Source organism: Cyanistes caeruleus, chromosome 7, assembly GCF_971803275.1.
Source record: "Cyanistes caeruleus chromosome 7, bCyaCae1.hap1.1, whole genome shotgun sequence".
Classification (NCBI taxonomy): domain Eukaryota; kingdom Metazoa; phylum Chordata; class Aves; order Passeriformes; family Paridae; genus Cyanistes; species Cyanistes caeruleus.
In genome coordinates this window covers 38439067-38461375 of record NC_141707.1, presented here as the reverse complement: position 1 = coordinate 38461375, position 22309 = coordinate 38439067, and positions in this window count along the sequence as shown.

The following is a 22309-nucleotide window of genomic DNA, read 5'->3' as shown; positions in this document are numbered from 1 at the left end:
TTCCCTCGTCTCTATTGTTGTTTTATGCTTGATGGTTGATTTGCACATAAATTCCTTCTGCTATGTTGAAAGTCACACAGGATCCGGCCCTTAGGGGAAATATTCACAAGAGATTTGGTAAAATATTGGTTTATATTTAACTGATTTTTCCACGGCAGCAAAGAAATACTGTGTCATTATGGTCATTTTAATTTTCTCCATTATATAATTGAGAAAGGTGGGGGAAAAATGAGATCTTCAAATTTAGTTCTTCTAACAAGACGTGTTTCTGAAAATCCTAGAAGACAAGAAACATATTTAATTTTTTTTATATGTAAATTAATAAAAACAGCATTCTGAAAATAAAAATATATAAATACTGAAGTTGTTGGCAAACCAGGTATACCTTGTGGTGTCTGAATATTTATTCTTGCAGTGTTGAACAGAATTTAATTGTTGGTGGATGGAAAAAAAGAAACAAAAAAACAACAAGGAAATAAAACTAATGCCAAAATTTGCATTTATAGTATTTCTAGTGCCTTTAGTGTGGGAAGCCCTATTCTCTGCTTTGGGATCACATGTGGAGATGGTATCTAACACAAAAAGTATTGTTGAAAGGTGAATATAGAGAAAAGAGAATATTTTTATTGTGATTTCTGCTCTCTAATCGGGGATTCAGCTCCCTATCAGAAAATCTGATGTATCTGACAGGGACTTTGGGCCAGCAAATATCTCAAATAAATGAAGATTTTTTCTAAAGTTGGAGGCTACTCAGAAGGATAGACAGGGATTTCCAAATGTCTCCTATCCAAATGACCAGCTTTAACAATAAAAAAATCCTACTTTTAATGGAAATTTAATCCTTTTTTAACAACAAGGTCTCTTTTGGAGGGCGAGGAAGTAGAGAAGAAGCTTTAGACAAAAATACCAAAACAACCAAGCCACAGAAATCAGGATTCCCTCTTACATTCAGGCTGCAAACAGAGCTGCGTTGGCTTTTAGCTGGAAAGTAATCTGGCATGTAGAAACCAATAAATGGTGGGTTTCCAGTGGCTTCCACCTGTTAAAGAGTTGCAAGACAGCAGTAGCCTTTTCAAAGCCATTAATAATGCAGAAGGTCAATATCTAAACAGATATATTGAATTACACTCTGTATCATTATAATAGCCAGACTTTTTTTGTCACAGGTGATTTTTTTTTTTTTCTGCCGTTTGACCCTTTCAAGCTAATTAAAACACATGGTTTATTTTTTTTAATAATGTTAAGGATATTATTGTGCTGTTTATCGCAGTGGTTACACTGCTCAAAATGGGCAAAAAAAAAAGACACTACCCACTGCAGCAAAATATATATTGATTTTTATTAACTTTGCAGCTCCAGGCACTCAACAAAACTCCCCAAACACCAGAAAATCAAAAAAAGTTAACCCAAAAGTCTTTCTTAAAGAGTATTTTCACAACACTGAGAATATTTTACCCTTGTTTTGTTTTTTTTTTCTTCAGATTATTATCAATCTACGTGACTTTAGAGGTACAAAGTGTATAGAAACATTAGGAATTCGGTGTTTGTGCTCTGCAGTGATCTGCAATATTTCAATATTGCAATCATTTCATTGCTGAACAGGTTAAAAATAAGGCAGTGCATTCATTTGCTGTTATGCATTTCCCCCTTATGCTTTAAAATCCATAGTAATATCAAATTCCAAAGCCATGAAATCTGCTGTCGGCGTCTCCCATTGACATTTTCTGTTTGTGTAGAGGAAAATCAGGTCAAACCAAGCCACTAACAGCATCACAGCCCTGTTTCTGCAAAATATTTTGTCACTACAGAATGTGGTGATTTCGGTGCATGTGTTCCAGTTTTCTGAATTTAGTGATTGATCTCAGGGTGTTTGAGAGCTGAATCTTTGCTGTCTGAGACCTTAAAAAACACTGACTGTAAAGGTTTAATGCAAACCCCGTTGCCTTCATTGGCAGTAGAATCAGACCCTAAACACTGATCACGCAAAGTTGAGTGACTTACATCAACGGGGAGGGATCCCTGATAGTCTTCAAAATAATAGAGAAGCACAAACCCTGAAATTTAAGGAAAGAAATATAAATTAGATTAAATTCTCTTCTACTCAAACTGCAATTGTAGCACGAAGTTCCTTCAAAATCAACTCATTTTCCTTTTCAGCTAACTTATTTGGTTTAATTAGCAGCAAACACTCCATTGATTCTTGTCCAACAAAGGAAAATTCCATAGTTCAAATCTCTCTGAAGGAAAATCCCATTCATTTAAATATAGGAATTACAGTTGCAAAACGAAGCAATTTTCCTTAACAATCTGTGAGCCAAAAAGTCCTTATTGGACATTAAACTGCCTTTGAGTGGAAGATTATTTTTCCCAAACCATTATGCCTGTTAGCCAGGAATAGACACAGAAATTTCCTTTGGAAACTACCTTCTAAAGGGGTACTGAAAAATCCATGATGATGATGATGATGAGGATGATGATTCACAATAATAGTAATAATAAGAAGGAGCAATTCTGATTTTGCTAAACAGGAAAAATGTTGGATCTAAAAATACACAAGGGCATCAGCTCTGTGCTTTTGGAAGGTGGACAGAATTGGCAGCAGGGAGGTGAAGTCTGATAACACAACTTTACGTGAATTCTGTGATTCAGGTCATGGATTAAAGAGGATAAAAAGGCTGAAGAGAAGAAAAGTTCCTGTTTCTGCTCAGCCCATCGCATGTGTGAGATGTAAATTCAAACCCATGGCTCTCACCGACCGGCCAGCTCGAGTACAGTATGTGACACTTTCTCAGATTCCTACTGACACGCAGATATTGCCAAAAATATCATGTCCAACTTTGCACAAAGCTCCACAGGCACAGAAATATTTATTATAAAACATTTGTCTTCAGAGGAGAATGCTGGGCTCCAGGAGAGAGGGGTTTTATGGTCCAGATTTCCCTGTCAAGGATTACGCCGTCTCACAAAACGTGTGCTGAGCCTCTTTGGCAAAGCCCTTTTCCCTTAATATTTGATGTTTGCTTAGTTTTGTTTGTTTGCTTGGTTTTATTGCTGTCAGTGTTATTTCTGGTGACTACATGACTCAGAGGGACTAGAAATAAAATTAGAGACTTTCACCTCTAGGTCAACAGTTTCATTCTGGCCCAGAATACAGGGACCTATGTAAAATAACTCATTGATCTCACTCCAGTTCCCAGTTGGCAAGTGTGCATATCACAAACTCTATCATTAAAAAGGGCAATAAATTGTCATCCTTTTGCAGCAGTCCCAGAAGTGAGCTCAGTGTTTGCATTGGCCTTGCTGCTGCATCACCCTCGCCAGGAGGGTGTGTGAGGAGCTGGGGTGTCCTGGAGGTGGGATTTTCCTTTCCCCTTCCTGCTCTCCCTGCTGGAAGCCAAAACAGGGGGTTGGATTTTGCAGTGCAGCCTCCCAGATCAGTAAGACACCCTCCAGCCAGGTAATCAGATGTAAATTCATAACATACACTTCTTGCTAGCCAAGGCTTGGTTTTCCAAAGGATGTGACCTTGATTTGCATCAGGTTTCTTTTCTCCCCACTAAACACCATTTTCGTTTCTCTCTAGTCCCAGGGGTTCCAAGTAAATTGCCAAATTCGTGGAGGAGAAAGGTGCAGAGACACAAAGAACTGGGAATCTCCATCTTTAAAATTACCTGTTTGACCTACTGCTCCCAGAGCCCAAGTCTGAGATAACAGCTCTGTCCCCCACTGAGATCAGAGCCCGGATCTCTTTCCTCAAATGAAACACAGACCAAAAATTGCATCTCTGTGATCTGTAGCAGTAACAAACACTCCTGGCTCTACAGAAAGATTGTGAGGGGAGCTGTTACATTTCATTTTTGGCATTATTATTGGTCCTAACAGGTGTTTCAAACTGAAGACCCCCACGGATTGCAGGAGTCTGTACAAACCCTCAGTTTAAACTACAACAGAGACGTCACTGGTGTTCACTAAAGAGCCATCCAACCTTTTTTGTGGATCCCTGGACACTTGTAATCCTCCATTCTCCATCCCATCACAAAAGCAGGAGCGTTTAGCTCAGGATCTCAGCAGCACAACTGGGTTAATTTATTTCCCTTCCCTCTCCATCCTGCAGGTCCATGAGCCCTTTCCCCTGGTGTTTGTGCGTGGCTGTGCCGTAGTGTGAGTCCTCTCTGCTCCCACTGGATCTGGGATGGTTTGTCTCCCGTGATCCAGGCTGGCTGCACCACACCACAGCACACAGTGACAGTAATTTGCACTGATCTGCCCCCACTGCTAGTCCTGCTGCTACAAATAGCAATTGATTATAATGCTGTAGTGTTATTGACTGTCACTATGAACACAAGCTTTATTTCATTTTTAAAGTAACACGCTGCAGATTTACTTAGCAGACGTGGAGCAATAACAGCAATAAAAAAAAACAAAAACAAAAAAAGAACAAAATCAAAACAATTTGAGGCGGGGAGGAGACAGAGGCAGCATTGCATAAAACACCGGGAAAATTAATTAATGTTACCAGATGATTATGATACTGCAGATGAGCAGAAAAGCTGTAGAGGATGTGAAGGGGTGAATCTGTCAGTATTTCAGAGAAACAACGCCAATTTACATCACCTGAGGATCTTGCCTGAAGCATTCAGGTTGTGGAAATCTCTGAAATCCATCAGAATGCAGAGAAAAAAAGCCTATAAAAATCATCATTATTTTTATTGTCAAAATCTGATTCTGCTGAGGCAGAAGAATGCATTAGTGCTGCACTGGATTTGCCCCTTCCTCCCCTTCTCCCTCCCCTCAGTTCAGGATACAGTTTTTGATCCAGGTTGTTAAAAGAGATCCTATTTCATACATCCCTACGTTCTCTTTCTGAATCTTATGTTCTTAGAGCATTAATCTGCAGGATTGTCCCTGGAGTCCATTTGAGATGGGCGCAGAAATTTAGTTCAGGTAATTATCCTTTCTTTTCAAGTGAATTAAGAAACCAGGAATTCCTGCTTATCTGACAGAAGTGTAGATTTCCTTCCTTAATGCTTGTCACCTGCGAGACAAGTCACACAGGTAAATCTCAAACTGTGCCTTTGTGCCCCATCTAAAGTGGATTTTGGATGTCTCTGAGGAGTAATGCTCCAAGGACGTTATAGTTCAGAGAAAATGGTAATGTCTGTGTATAAAATGTGAATTACTTTAATAGGCTTTGGCAGCACAAGTCTCAACAAGACGATCCACCCCTGCTAATCTAGAGATACGGGTTTTCTCTTTTCTTTTTTTTTTCCCTAAAAAAAAAAAAAAAAAAAGTCTGAATATAATTTCTCTAAGCTGCAATTTAAAATGCTAACATTTCACCTTCATTAAGGAGGGGAAGAAAGCTTCTAAGCCACTCTTGAGCTGTTGGAGAACGTCTTACATTGAAATTCTGATTTAGAGATAGGCACAATCCATCTGCTTTGCATACCTTTGCCCTTTAAACCGGTATTTGTGATATAAAGAAGCACACAGCTCTCAGAGTAGCTGGTAAGTCTCCTATCCATGATATTTTGAGGGTCTTTTTCTTTGGTTTTATTTTTTTTATTTTTTTTATTTTTTTGCATGTATGTGCAGTCAGATTTGTTTCCTTCCCTCCTTTAGGCAAGACAGCTTCTGTATCCTCAAAAAAACTATCTTTGTGTGGGATCACTGGTGTGGTGACAGTGATGTTGCTTATAACATCACTGAATATGGAAGATTTATCCTATTTTGTGTTTTAGGTTCCACTTACCCATTTAACATGTCTTTCTTTAAGACAAACTGCCTAAAGGTTATATGTTTTATTGAATAAATGGGAGAGTAGGGATGGCTGCACCTCAGAGGGTTCACAAATCCTGAAGTGTGAAAAAAGTCACAGCTTTTGCTGACTTGGTGGCTTTTCCATGGGGTTTTGTTGTAGTTTCTTTATGATTTGCTTTTCACTTTTGCAATGCTTGGATTAAGCTGTGGCAATGATTTTGTGGTACATGGTAGAGAACACGAAATCCCCTCTTCATTCCTTGAATGCCCATTTCTCCCTGTGGCCCATGGGGCTCCTACATGAGCAGATCACAGGATCCTGCAGAAGATGTCCTGGCTCCCATCCTAAACTGGGGAGCAAATCTTTATGCAGCTGTAAGCCAGCCAAGGCCATAAAATATTTCATGGTCCTGACTTTTAAAGAATTACTTCTTAGGACTTTCATATGGTGAAAATGGGACGAGGGTGGCAGGAAAGCTGCATTTGAGGGGTTTTCCTTGTATATGCATTTCAAACAGAGGGATCTTTTTTAAAAAGGAAATTACAGGTATCACTTGTTTTACAACTCTTCCACAGCTCAAATTAAAGCTTAAGCAGCTATGTATTTATCAATTAGCATTATTTCTCTATCCCTGTCTGACTCTCTGCATTGTTGTAACTCCATCAAATAGTCATTTCCTTTTTTTATGGTAATAATCCCTTCAAATTCACTCCTTTCATCTGGATCCCTGTATGTTATTTGTTGTTCTGCTAAATCCCTATTACAGAGGCCTAGGAGTTCCAACGGCCTGATGAATAATTAGAAATGTTTTATCCCTAAGCTTCAAAAGGGTGCTAGAAATAATTATAAGCAAACATTTTATGTAGCATTCCGTATCAATCCTATCCCAGCTTTATGTTATTTGTGCTCCAGATAGGAGGGAGAGAGGGAGATCCTGGTTTCCAGCTCCCACATCCCAAAGGGGACACACACTGCTGGAGCTCTTGGCTTCCCTCTCCCCTCAGCTGCTGTAGGTGGGATGCTCAGCAGGTCCCAGGCACCTCTGATTTTGCAGGAATGTGGTTAATTACTGGCCAAACATCATGAGCTATTTTATCAGCAAATTCCCCCCACTCTCTTAGAGGCACCGTGGCCTACAGACCTGCGCTCTGCGTGAGTAACGCCACGTCAAAACGGGGAAGAAAGCTCGAGTTTTGCAAAGTGAAAGTCGATTATTTAGTCCAGACTAGATGTGTCAGTGCAGCCTTATTCCCTAGCAAATTCTGGGAGCTGTAGCAGCTCTAGCTGTCCTTCAGCAGACCAGACTCACGCCACAAAGTTTTTTTTACACAGAAGGCAAGGAGAGAGAGCTGCATCTCGAAAGCCTACAAAACTAATTGGAACACACCCAATGTCATTACATTTGACAGCATTTTGAGAAATACCCAATCACTTTGTCATCAATTTTCAATTTTGTCAAGAGAAAGTAGCTTTTCATTGGCAAACAACCTGCTGTCCCCACAGTATTTGTGAAAGTGTCCTGGCAGAGAGTAGTGTCATCTCCAAGAACATTTTTCAGGCTCACTTTCTCTATAAAACTTTTATTGAGGAGTTTTTTTAAAAAATCCTTGAAAATTGTGTTAAGATGAAGGGTTTTCATCCTGAAGATACCAAACCCAGTTATGGCCCAGTATAACAAAGAACATAAATACATGATTAACTTTAAACTTGTCAACGGTCCTTCTAGGTTTCCACTAAAACCAGCACAAGTTTTGGTGATAAGGAATTTGATCTGTTCACAAAGATACTGTGAAAGTATAATGTTGAAAAAGAATGAATTGATGCTAAAAAAGGGAGAAAAGAATTTGTATTTATCAATCAATATGATGAGGATTCATGTGTGAAAAGCAAAGAACAATGTGCTCAGAGCTATCATAGTGATACCTTTCTACCAGTCTGCTGCTCCTTTTGTCTCTTTCCCTCTGAGGTGAATTAATTCAACCTTGCTCTTACATTTCCAGAACAAAAGACAGTATGATTTAGGGCCTGATTTGCTGGAGATCCATTTTTTTTAAACCTATTCCTGTATTTTTATCAATTTGTTGCTTTTGAGAGTAGATCCCTAATTTTTCCCATTTCCCCACCTGCATGTTGTGGATAAATATGTGAGAAGGAAATCAGATTTATTAGAGGTGGTGCTCAATGTTTGCAGCACACAGACTCTGCAAGAACTGGTGGAAACCTTTTGACTGGCACAGCAGAGAGGAGCAGGGAGTTTACCAAAAACCATTTACCTCAGCTGGTGGAATCTCCCCAGCCCAGGGGCAGCGTCTCTGAGGGTAATGAGGGAATTCCACAAAGGAAAACCTTCCTTTGATGGGCCCTCTGGCACCCTAACAGCCACTGGGAGATCCAAAACAAAGTGTCCAAGGCCAGGTTGGATGGAGTTTGGAGACACCTGATCCAGAAGAAGGTGTCTCTGCCTGTGGCAGGAGGTGGAACGAGGTGGTGCCTCCAGCATTGCCTTTGTGCTCATGGTGGGAAATTGTGACGCTTCCTGGTGGTCTCTCCCTCACCTCCGGAGGTAAAATTCAGACTAAAGTTGCAATGAATTATCTCAGACCCTTTCTTCCACAGCACAATCAGAGGGGAAATGGTTTGGAATACTGCAAAAACACTGTAAGAGCCCAATGGCTCGTTAAAATCACAGATTGTAGAACCTACAGTTTTTCAGGTTGGGGTAGACTCCTCTCTGACTTTGCCCCTCCAAAAATAACTTTAAAAAAGTATATTGTTTGAAAAAGTTTCAAACCCACCAAACTCTATTTTATGCACATCGAAAACCCTTACTTGCTTTTTTGATTAACATGCAAATCATGTGTGCTCCCAACTTTCATCACTACTTAAATACTGTACAAGCATCGTAAATAACCTGCCCATTCAAGTTTTATCTTGTCCACTTTACATTGCTCTGCTCTTGTACAGGAAATGGATTGTATTTAATATTGATGGCTCTGTATGTGTCATTTAATCGTCCCTATTGATTGGATTTCATCAGAGTGGGGGGCTTGGACAGAAGCTTTGATTATACTGTAAGGAGTCTTTGCAGTTTTCTGTTACTCAACACCATATCAATGCACCTTCTGGTGTGATATCACTTTCACGATCAATACCTGGAAAGAAAATAAAAAAGAGGCCTCCAGGAAAGGAAAGGAAAAAAAAAAAAAACCCTGATTCAGCCTCTAATTCCCTTTCTGCACATAGATTAAACCTCTGCAACTCAAAGACCATTTATTGTGTGGTTTTACATAAGAAAGGGGGGGAAAGAAAAAAAAAACCTGAAAGAGTCTCCATGGGTTGTTTGTTTAATTTCTACATCATTTTTTATTTATAAGCGTCAACTCTTCCTTTCAGTGTCCCTGGCTGATGTTTGATGGTGTGTAATTTTCAACAGTTACATGTCATGTCTCAGTTAACTGCTTCTCTTGATCTAATAATAGTGCCATAATCGTATTATTTGATCAAATGGATGCATAGGGGACATTTTGCTTTTCAATATTTTTTTCTGATGAGTGGACCATCTTAGAGCTTTCCAAGAACATCCTTAAAGTGACACTGTCCCACATCATGGATGTGAGGATGCCCGACCTCATCCTCACTCCAGAGCCACTCCGGTTTGTGCTCCTCCAACACCAACCGTAAGAGGCAGGCAGCAGGAAATAATAATTCCCTGAGGAATATTAATACACAGCAGATGGGTATTTCATGGTGCTGGTGAGAGGTTTCCCCATCTGGGCATCCTCAGTTGAAATGCAGGCGCTGACGTGATCATAAATCCAGCTCCTGGGTGGATGACAGGAAACATCGTTCCGAGTTGTATCGGAGCTGGGAGAACATACATAGCTCCTCCAAAGTTGTTTCTACTCTGGTTCTCCTCGTTCACTCTCCTGAGATGAAAGGGAGTTTATGGGCTATTTATGAGCTCCTCATCTTTTCCAGGCTGGTGACCCTTTAACTGAGATACAACCAGTATTTAAGAATAATGATAATGGACTGCCGTTTTTTATTTTTAATAAAGAAAAAGCTTATTTTAAGGGAAAGAAGTGGATTTAAAACATTTTTTTTTTTTTTTTTTTGAGAATTGAGAGTGTCACCAATGAAGTCTCTATGGATATGGATGTGTGGTGCTCTGGGAGAATGGAAAAACACAGGCTGACCCTTGACACAGAGAATGGTGCAGAGGAAAGATGAGTTACACTCAGTCTAGATTGCAGTGACAATTTAAAACCTCTGCCACAGACCTTGACTAAGTTTTGTTGGTCCTTCCAGGTGGGTGATCAATGGTTCCTTAGGAATAAGTTCTTTGTAATGTGTATATTCCTGGAGAGATCAGTGCATTTCTGTTGACACAGGGCTAAGCTGCCACTCCAGTTTTGCACAGAAGTTCTTGCTCCTTAAAACAGAGTGAAGGGATTTGTGTTCCATAGGAAGATTTGTGGCAAACACCAAAAATATGTGTCTTGTGTGTACAATATTCATCAGAGAGGGTTACAAAGCCAGGTGTGGCTCTGTCTGCTGACAGACACCCCCAGATCTGCCCAGCAAAGACACAGACACAGAAACCAGTGGGGGACCAACCAGATAATCCACTTTTCTTTGCTCCATCAAACACCCTTGGAGATCCTTTGAGTTTGATAAGCAATAAAAGGCGGAAACTGTCAGGGATGAATTGTGTGTCCTTACCTGGAGTGATGCAGAAGGTCTTGTGCTGGTGGCACTGTCCTGTGTGCCAGAGGAGAGCGAGCAGTGTGTCAGTGGGACAATCTGAGCCTCAGAGTGGAGCAGAGAACCAGAGAAGGCTGCCTAAAGTGACAGGTATTTACCCAAAAGGGTACAGACGGATGCAAGCATCTGAGCTGCTAGACTTGAAGGATCCTCAGTCTAAAAAACAAAAGTATGGTGTTAGGAAAGTGCAGTGCCTGAACAGATGTAACTTACTCATAAAAAGAAGTGCCTGTAGGCTTCCTACCAAAGCCAGAAGTGACTTCTAGCCCTGAAAAGACCTCCACTGTGACAACTGGGATTTTTAAATGTATTTTCTCTGCCTCTCTGTTGCTGCATTTCTCTATTTGAATAGTTGCATTAAGATATTTCTGGCAAAACTTGTAGAGAAACTGCAGTTTTAATGTAGATAATACCAAACATTAATGGAACCTTAATATTATCGGTTCTATATAGGTGTTTGCAAGAAAAAATGGATTTGAAGGGTTACACCAAATAGGGAATGGGATTGTATCCTGTTTGTTCTGGCCAGTCCCATCACTGAATTTTGACAGTGAGATTTCTTGTGAACAAACCCCAATAATCCTTGTCACTTCTCATGTGCACTCCAAGTATGTGATTGATCACCTTCAGTGTTATGAAAACAGGTAAAAGCTCAACAAAATGGCAAATTAAAACTGAGTGTCTCATTATGAAAATAGAGCAACTAGAAATACATTCTTGAATTAGAGCTATATTTATTTAAATGTGGTCTTAATATTGGAAGATTTCTGATAAAAATAACTGTTGCATCATGAGCACCCAAATAACTTTGTTGCTAGTTAATAATAATGTGCTTTATGATGCTCAGTATAGGGTTCTTCTTTAACTTAATTTTTCAAAGTAAATTGACTTATAGTGACAGTTAGAGAGACTGGATCAGCCCACCCAAAATTAACTATTAATTAACTGGACTGTTGCATCTCGTTGGGCAAGGTGCTTGTCAGGAGAGAGCCATCATCAGGGACAATGCCCAGCATAAGAAAAAAGATTTATTAGAAACAATTAATTTGACAATTTTAGACAATAACTTTAGAACTTTATTTAATACTACTTGGAAGTAGTAGAAAGCACTGAAACATTTACTGGAAGAAACATTGAGTTGTGCATTCTTGTGCACAATTCTGGGTCATCTGTCATCTGCTGGACACCCCTTGGCCTGCTGCAGCTGATGCACATTCTCATGCTGGATTCTGCAAATTCCTCTCCTGTGGGGATGCTGAGACCACAAGCCCCCCTACCCCCAGTAATTACCAGATGGAAAAGACACTCAGTCAGAACCAACCTGTGCCACGTTTGCATTGGTGACCTAAAGGTGAAAAGCTTTGATTCCCATTAATAACACTTCGAGCCTCCCTGACCTCCAGGATGTGATTAAAAGCTCGTTAAATTCCCTCCGTAGCTTTGGCTCATATTGTTTGCATTTTGCATTATTATTGTTGTGCATTGTTTGATCACCTAATTATATTATTTGATTAATCTGAGGCACGGGAGTTTTTTCTGTTTCGCGTTGGAGAATTCACCGTGCTCAGAGCTCTCTTCACCTAGGAAATATCTTTTTTGTTTCCCTCCATATTTCTCAGCGGGTGAACGAGCTGCTTTCCTTTGTCTCATGGCTCAGAATCACAAATGTCAAGGCTTGGAACCTGGTAATTTGGCAATTTTAGACAATCGCCTCATAACCACGTTTCAGTACACCTTTGAAGCGGTGGAAGTTCAAAGGCTCCGCGAAGACGAGCGTTGCTTTGCCTGTTGCTATGAGTCATTTGAAGTAATTGGTCCTGTCTGATGTGTGTTTTGAACTGAGGAAGTAGTGCTTTATTACCACAATCAGATACAGGTTTTTAGCTGAGGAAGTGGTGTTTTCCTCACAGATGTAGATGTCTGCTTGATAAGGCAGAAAACACACAGATGTGCCTCTCTGCACTGGGGAAGAGGTGTGGAGAAGGAGCAAACACAAGAGCTGAGAAAATTCCATGAAGCTACATGAGAGAGGATTTGGAAGCCTTCCCAGTAAGAAAAATTCTCAAAAGCAAGGAAACTTGCCTTTTAGAGTATAAATACTTAAAGTTTTATATATCAAACAAGTATGCCTATCATCGGGTTTTCAAGTGCTTAGACTGGACAAAAAAAAATCAGATTAAGCACTCTGAAGGTATTTTAAACAATATCACCTAATTTTAGGCTCAACATCAGGAGTCTGATGTTCCATTTCCTGTAAACATAGCGCTTTCTAACAGTTCTAAAAGTTGGGGGGTTTTAAAATTCAATATTATAAGGTATCATTGCATGTTAAGGTGTTTTTTGGAATAATATGCTGCAAGATTAAAGCCCAGAATTTATGTTTGCTCTTATCAGTGACTAATGCCTGATGTACTGTGAGGAAGTACCTCTCTCTTGCAAATATTTTACTAAAATTAGAAAAAGAAAAGTCTTGCCAGAACCACATCTATGCTTTTGGACATGCATAAGAGCATGCCACAGAGCTGAATGGAGTCTCTGCTCCCCAAGTGTTGAGTTGTGACCCCAGCCTGGGGCTCACCAGCCCCTGGAGGCAGGAACCTTGTGCTCAGATGTGCTGAGCACACTCCATCCATGTGTGCCACAGACAGGACAGCATTTTTTGGCACTTGGAGGGTTTTCCTTTCTCAATCCCCTTTGGAACTGCTCCCACTGGTTGTGGTGGATCTGCTTTGTGCCGTATCCAGTGGACTCTTCAGTGGTGGCCTCCTCTTGAGGCAGGGACAGTGCTGATGGTGGGTGTGCACATTACTCATTGCTGAGAAGGACCTTTTGTTTTCCCCAGGCAGAGAAATCTTGGGGAGGAATTTCTGCTCCCTCTGCTGCATTGCAGAGGCCAGAGGAACTCTGAATGGCAATAGAGAATATCCATTTCAGTTTGTGAGTGGTATCCAGAGCAGATCAAGGAAAGAAAGACTCATATTTCAAAGGCAAGGAAGACCTTGGATGTGCTGGTGTGCATTTTTGAGTGGAAAGTCAGTACAGCAGGACTGGTAGACTCAGGTATTTTGTAGCACCTCTTTTTTTCCTCTTGCAGGTGGTGACAGAGCACAGAAGTGGCTCGAGTCCAGGCAGTTTCCATAGACCAACTCCTTTTATCAGTTTTACGATATCACATTTACTTAATATCACATGGAACAAAGTAAATGTGTGCTAGGAAAGGCTGGGCTGCTGCTCAGCTGATAAATTAGCTGCCCAACGTGCTGTATCTCCTCTGTACCCCTGTGTATTTACCTGCACCTCCACCTCAGCCATCATTTTTCTCTTTCCCATCTGGGCTCCGGTTGCTTTGGCCAAGTGGCACCTTCACAAATGGAAGGATTGCATCTGCAAACTTTCCAGGTGAGAGAGGAGAGAAATTTTGAAGCAGGGAGAAAGAATAAATGTGGGCACAGGTTTGGAAGGAGAACTCAAGACCTGAGCTGACCCTCATGTCCACTGCAGTCACTGCAAAATCATCTTTTTACTCTGAGAGCTTTGGCCAGTACTCTGGGTTTACTTTTCTTCTGGGTGAATGTAACAAGTTCTTAGCTCAGCCTGTGTTCTGCCCACACAAATATTCAGATATTAATATTTGAAGATCTTTCCTCCTTTAAATTAATTTTCAGTTTTGTAGTAGATCAATGGTAAGGGAACAAAATGATCATAGCAGAGATTGTGCAGAGATGGGCACTGATAGCTTTGATGATGTCTCCAGTGTTTTTTGACTGTTGAAAACATCACATTTCCATTTAATCTAATGAAACGGGGTCTGATCTCGTCCCACATTTGTGCCCATCACAAAGCTGTCACACAATTTGATACAATAAGAATATTCTTATGATCAGTGAAATTGCCAAACCAAATTATGGCGATGGTAGGTTAATCCAGTCTCCTGCCCTCTCTGAGAGCTGCCACACACCAGCACAAAAACCTTCTTTCCCTGCAGCAGCAGGGGCTTCTCCTTCTTTATATGCTTTATATATTGTAAAGATAATTAATACTTATTAATAGGTTTAATATTTTTTTTTTCCTTTTTAATTTTTTAATTTTTAGGCACTTTGGCTCAGTAATGTTTTCTGGGGTTTGTTTTTTTTTTAAGTTTTTTTTTCACAGAAAAGAGGAAATTGCCTTTTTTATCTAGGAGAGCACCATGGACACGACCAAAGGGGCAGAAGTGTAGCAGTTTGGCAAAGTTATTCCAGTCACTGTTTACTCACATTTCTCTGGGAGGCCATGAGCATGCTACAAAAAGGAAAACCTTATGAAGTAAAAAGGTGAATTAAAAAAAAAAAATTTGGCCTCATCCAACCCCAACAAACTGGAATATTATTAAAAATGGAATTTCACCTTTTCCACAGAACGAACTCAACATCCAATGTGGACACAGGATCCACCAGCACTCCCCTAAGCCAGCAGGGATCCTTGTATTGTAAAAATAGAATCACATTTCAGGCTTGAGTCTATTACATAGCAGCAGTTCCTGTTGAGAGCATCTCCCAGCATCCAGCTCCCTGATTCCAAAAGAAAAAAAGCCTCTGTGGCACTGATTAATGGAAAAGCCTGGATATACTGGTGGATCTGGAAAGCATCTCGTAATCTATGACAGACAAGATGTTTCTTATTCTGAAGGGATTTGATCATTGTTTATGAAATTATGTGAGTGACATAGCATCACTGTTATTTTTATCCTGGCATTACAGCTAGTCTAATAATTTGGATAATAAATTTACTTATTTTGGCAATAAATCATCAAATGTATCCAGAGTTCTTATCAACATTTTCATTTATTAATATTCCTTGTCAGAATTCTTATCAATATTTTTCCCCATTTGTTTTTCTTTTAGAAATCCTCTGATTTAAACTTGTATTAAACTTGTATTAATGCAAAACCGTTGATTTATTTAAAATGGTGACATCATTTTACTCCAGTCTGTAGAGGTTTACACTTTGCCTGAATTAAAGTATCCACACTGACTTCAACAAGGATAGCTCCAGTTTATCAAGTGCCTGTTTAAAATACATTATTTTTTACTGTACACCAAATTTTCGTTTCTATCTCCAAATGCACTTATACCTGCATGTGAACCTCTGTGAGCACACACTTGTATTCCTCATTTTCCCAAGTAGTTTCTGCCTATTTGTCCTTTCCATTCCCACAGAAGAATCATATAACCCTTAAGGCTGGGAAAGACCCCCCCAAGCCCATCAAGTCCAGCTTTCTAAACACAATTAAGAGAAATATTCACAGTAGATTAACTATTAAGAAATTTGTTTGAGAATAAGATGTTCCTTATCTTATTCCTATAAATAAGGAATAAGATTGGGAATAAGGAATAAAAAAGGAATAAGAATAATTTAAAATTATAACAATTTGTAATAACCTATCTCAAAATTTTTGAAAAATAGAAAAACATGACAGAGCAATCTCTCTGATAGCTGGATGGGTGAATAAATAACATATTCTTGCTTGGAAGGGAGAATTCAAACCCATCCTGAAGGAACAAGAGGTGGGATAAAAACACCAGAACTGGCTCTAGCATAGCTCAATCCACCTACTACCAGTAGTAACTCAGATTTCAAGGAAAGCTGAGGACACTCCTGAAATAATGAAAATTTTCTTCCTGAAATAATTATCAGCACAGGAAAATGAAGACATTCTCTGGATGAACAGACCATTGCAAGGCTGAACATGATCGATTCTATGTGGAGAGTTAATAATTTATCATTAAGAAACAAACTGAGAAAGAATTTATGCTGTCAGTTCATGCAGTGGGGATAAAAGGAGATATTTATTTAGTCCTGTTTTTGCAACAATAAAATTTGGGTTAATTTACAACAGCAGTTCAATGGAGATGTCTGCTCCATAAAGGGAGGGAAGGCAAAGAAGGAATCATGGAGCAAATATAATTGTCTTGAAATCTGTGGTTTAACAGAAACAAGCCTGGAAAAGCTTCCTTGAGCCACTGAGTTAAGCCCAGCCCCTCCTTCTCTCACTGTATAAAATTCTCACCAGAGCTCACTCTGAAAGAGCTGGATGTAAATATAAATCTTCGGCTGAAATACAGCAGAAGTTCTACAAACCCCAGCATGTTCACATCTGTCACAGGCACTTTACTTTAAGATTTTCAGAAACTTGTGTTACAGCTCAGCCATCAGATTTGATTTTCCTATCACCTTGAACACCTAAAAAGATTTTGGAGGCTTTTTTTTTTTAAACCATAAAGCAATTTAAGTCCTGTTGGTTGAGCCCTGATCTGGCTCATATTTAAGCATGTGCTAAACTTCACTCGTATAAACAACACCAGAATTGACAGCAGGGCTTCAAAATGCCATTTTGTGCCTCTGAATATTGAAAAAACATGGCTGGTTTAAAAATATCCACCAGCCTAACCAGCACAGCACAATGCAAAGTGTGTCAGTCCACTGACAGAGAGGAAAAATAGATGGAGAGCATCGCTCTCAGTGAGCAGGGGTGACAATCAGAAGGAATAATGTCATTCCAGGTATGGGAATATTTGTATTTGTTCTCAGTGACGATGGCTGTGACACCCAGCTCGTCCTCAGTGCTGTGACAGCAGGGGACAGAGCTGGAATCCAGGAAACAACTCCCAGTGATACCCACAGGTAAAAATTATGAAAACGTATTCAGCAGTTCCTTCAGTCTATCGGCTACATAAAAGGCATTTATAAAAGAAGCCTAAATACATATTTAACCAATTGACCAGAATGGCACTGAAGGAGTTTTAACGTATTTTGAAAAATTGCCTAAATACATATTTACCCAATAGACTGGAACAGCTGCTTCAGAGTCTCTCTGGTCTCTTGGGTCTGTAATACGTGTTTTTAAAATCTGCCTGGCTATATATTTACCCAATAGACCAGAACAGTTATTAAGTAAATAATGCATATTATATAACTGTCAATGGTTTGGGTTTTTTCCCATCCCTTTTAAAAATAATAGAATAAAAAAAAAATAAAAGATAAGAATTTAAATATAAGGTATTTATTAAGACTGTGAAAAGTCTGGAGTCTGAGGTTGGTGTATGTATGTCACATTGTAGAAGATATCTCAGATCACCAGAGTGCTTTTGTGTGTGTGTTTAAAGTACAGGGCACTGTCAAGTACATCAGAGCCTGGGGTGCTTAATATAGAAGATAGAACAGCAGTTGGGAGTTGGAAAGGTCTGGCAGAAGAGAGGGGAGGGAAAAGAAGGGAAGATATGAATCATAAATTCCCAGGAAGGATGGGTAAATCAAGCAGTTGATTTTGAGAAAGCCTAAAGATAGTACATGAAACACTGAAAAAAAAAAAAAAAGAAAAAAAAAAAAGAGGAAGAGGGTTGGCATTATGGCATCTGAGACCTGCATATCAATACCTCAATATACTCCACAGAAGGACAAATTGTGCTCTGCCTTCCAAACTTGCCTTAAAAGAAAATCAGTCCTGATTGTTGAACTGTTAAGGATTGACCTTTTCTTAGAATGATAAAGCTACCAGAATAATGTTGCCTTAAATCTTTATATATGTTTTAAACCATCAAATTAATTAAAATTTATAATGTGTTCTAATTTGGATTCTTTTTCTCCATAAAATATTTCAATTCTGAAATCACACTCGTGGAGACGTTGATTTCGTTTTGATCTGAGCACATTTCAGACTGTTTTGAAATAGTGAATCTGTGTTGCTTTCAGTGTCTGTCCTGCAACATAGCGAAGGAAAAGCTGTCTTCAAAATTAATGAAATAATGCTGTCACTTCTGCATTTACTTTTTTATTATTTATTTTTTTATATATATATTAGGAGAGCCTTGGTGGCTGAAGAAGCAAGGAAGGCTTCTCACACTTTGCACAAGAACTCCAGGCTGACAAAAGATAGTCAGGAAGAGTTGGGAAGTGGTGAATGAAAATTTTACTATGGGCAGATTTTTTTTCCATAGAAAAAAGTTTCTATTTCCTGGCCAGGCCTCGTTTTTCAGTGAAATTTCTTTGCAATCCTGTTTATGACTGGTCAGCAGACACAAACGTGTTGGCACAGGGCAAAAACCAGCTGTGACAGGTGGAAGAGATCCTGCAACACCTTGGATTAATGTTCTTCCTGTGGTAATCCCTCCAGGTGAGAAGTGAGGAAAGATGGATGGATGGATGGATGGACGGATGGATGGATGGATGGATGGATGGATGGATGGGTGGGTGGGTGGATGATGGATGGATGGATGGATGGATGGATGATGGATGGATGATGGATGGATGGATGGATGGATGGATGGATGGATGATGGATGGATGGATGGATGGATGGATGGATGATGGATGGATGATGGATGGATGGATGGATGGATGGATGGATGATGGATGGATGGATGGATGGATGGATGGATGGATGATGGATGGATGGATGGATGATGGATGGATGATGGATGGATGGATGGATGGATGGATGGATGGATGGATGGATGATGGATGGATGGATGATGGATGGATGGATGGATGGATGGATGATGGATGGATGGATGATGGATGGATGATGGATGGATGGATGATGGATGGATGGATGATGGATGGATGGATGGATGATGGATGGATGGATGGATGGATGGATGGATGATGGATGGATGGATGGATGGATGGATGGATGGATGATGGATGGATGGATGGATGGATGGATGGATGGATGATGGATGGATGGATGATGGATGGATGATGGATGGATGGATGGATGATGGATGGATGGATGGATGGATGATGGATGGATGGATGGATGGATGGATGGATGGATGGATGGATAGATGGATGGATGGATGGATGGATGAATGGATGATGGATGGATGGATGGATGGATGGATGGATGATGTTCCTGCACTGCTTTTACATCTCTACAAGAGCTGTTGGGTGCAGGGAAGGCAATAATGGTGAGGAAAATACAATATAGAAACCTCAGGACACTTCCTCTTTGTTTTTACTTCAGCTTTGATGGTCAAGCCCATAGAAGAGAGATGAGCAAAGAAAGGACTGCCGGTCATCAGTTCAGTGTCACTAGAGCGGCTTTTGGCTGTTTCACAGTTTTATCTCATTAAATCCTTATCAGCCAAAGCTCACCTCTTCATTTATTTAATGAGTTACTGAATGTCATTTATGACATGACCTTGGACAGCACTCCAGCTCTTGGCTCCTCTCAACCAAGAGCCCACTGTCCGTGCTGATTCCATTCTCCCAGGCTGCTCCAAGACCCATCCAGCCTGGCCTTGGATGCTTCCAGGGATCCAGGGGCAGCCACAGCTCCTCTGGGCAGACTGTGCCAGGGCCTTCCCACCCTCACAGGGAAGGATTTTTCAGCTATTTTTCCAGTCGTTATCAGCTTCATGTAGGCTCTGACATGGCAGCTGATGGGTGAAAGCATCTATATCCTATTATTACCCTCTACTCTGCACTTCCTATTTCCTGAGCTTTTTAACTGAGTCCACTACACCAGGAAGAGTAAAATGAAGGTAACATTAATCAGAGGGTCTCTCTTACCCATAAAGTTTAGAATAAATATATATTTATATCTAGCCATCTATTTGTTAAAGTAGGGCATTACTTTTGTTGTACCATTTCCAAACTCGCTATTCACTATTTAGCAGCCTTCCTGCAAGACACAAAATCCATTGTGTAATAATTTCTAGCAGACTGCAGGAGTGTAAAAGTAGACAGTGTTTCCTTCAAAAATGGAATCATCTTTCACAGATGTAGATGTGTACTTGTTATGCCAAGATGAGGCAGATGTGGCTCTATTCACTCAGGGACAGGTGCGGAGGAAGAAGAGATAAAACATTTGTAGAAAGTGTAAGCAACTGCATCGCTGTTGTTAAATAAATAAACATTCTGCCAAAATGAAGGAAAAAAAAAAAAAGTTTATTTGCTTATTTTTTTTTTTTTCCAGAATGTTTATTTTAAGCTGCAGCTTAGCTGTGATTTATTCAGATTTATGTTCCCGTATCAATTTAAATTTATAATATGCATTCTATATATAAACATCTGTTTGTATATAATCAGGGGAGGGTGCATTGGCACGTACGGGTGTAAATGCATACACACATTTTTCATGGAAAATGGGCTCACAGGCACGTGCAGGCAGCTAATCAGGTGAAGAATGGGAAAATATTTTATTAATATAATGAGGCTTTGTGTGTGCATGAGCAGGGGGTGGGAGGGAGAAGAGAAGCAGATGCTTGTGTTGCCGAACACAGATTAAGCCAGTTCAAGCTCCAAATTGCAGGAGAAAAGCCTAATTGCCCTTTGACCACACCAACACTAACAGGAAACCTCCACGCAGAGACATCCTTGGGGAAAGGGTAAAATGGTTTAGGCCGTACAAAAGAGTTTAAAGGTGGTTAGAAGTTGGTTCCTGAACTCAGAGCTCAGGCTGTGGAACAGAGGTGAGAGTGATCCTGGGGCTCATCATGGGGAGAGAGCACAGAGCAGGGACAGGAGGTGGTTCAGGTGTTGGGAGATTTATTATATTTATTACTGCTTTATCTGCTTAGTTTTGTTTCATCAAAAACACTGGGGCTTGCTCAGCCAGAGAAGGTAGGAATGCATGGCAGGGGCATCCCTAGGGAAAGTCAAAAACCACCTCAAAGACGGGATAATGGGCAGACCAACAACATTGTCCTCTAACGCCAGGAAATCTCCGTGTCTGAGCTGGAGACACCAAAGTCACTGCCCTCGGGGACTGCTGTGTTCTCCTCATGCTTGGGCTGGGGAGTCATCAGTGAGAAATTCCTGATGGAAGTGGGAGTGTTTCTGTATTTCAGTGAGAATGTGGATCTCCCGACAGCTACCACAGAGTGGAGAGGCTGTGGAAAAGTTTTTTTTGTTCCATGAAGAGAATTCATAGTAGTCATAAGCCATTAAAAAGTGTGTGAGGCAGGGCAAAGCAGCTCACCCCGTCCTGACCTCCTCTCCCCTGGAGCACAGACCTGCTGCTCGCTGGCCATCTCCTCCCTGCCAAGAGGATCCCTCTGGACCACTGATTTTTGGCATTGAGGGGATTCCAGGCGCTGCACCTGAAGGTCATGGAGCAGGCGGAGCCCGGGCAGCAGCCTGGAGATGTTTATCCCGGGCTGCATGGCTTTGGGGAGCCCCCTGTGCTCCCTGCAAAATTCTCTTCTCCAGAGAGGTCCCTTGGCTAGGACTGGCTGGGTCCATGGTGCCCATTTGGTGCCCAGTGGGTTTGTTCAGGAGGCCGATTCCAGGGTGCCCAGGGTGCCCAGGGGCTCGTTCCTCCCAAAGGCAGCAGGAGAGGATAAGTGCAGACAGGAGGAGAGGCAGTGCCATAAAGCCTGGATGAAGCTGGATTACTTTCCTCTGAAATATTTAAGGGAGCTGGGGGAGGGAGGAGAGCAGGGACGACAGCAGAGGCAACTGGAAGGAGGAGTGAGGATCCACAGCTGTGAGGAGGACTGGGAAGAGGAGGGGGAGGAGAGGCAGAGAGAGAGAGAGAGAGAGAGAGAGAAGGATGATGTGATTTAAAAAAAAAAAAAAAAAAATATTAATCACAGCTCCAGAACAGGAATCAGGGTGGGAATCAGCAGCTGGGAGAAGAGAAGAAAATGGAAAAGATTATTTTTCATTTGAAATACATTTCTTCAATCACAAGTCTGCCTGAGTTTGCAGCTGGGCACAGCAGAGGGGTCCGTGGCTGGAGCAGGAATATTTTGAGCAGTCAGCTGGGCTCCACGCGGGGGTCAGAGCAGGTGGGGAACTC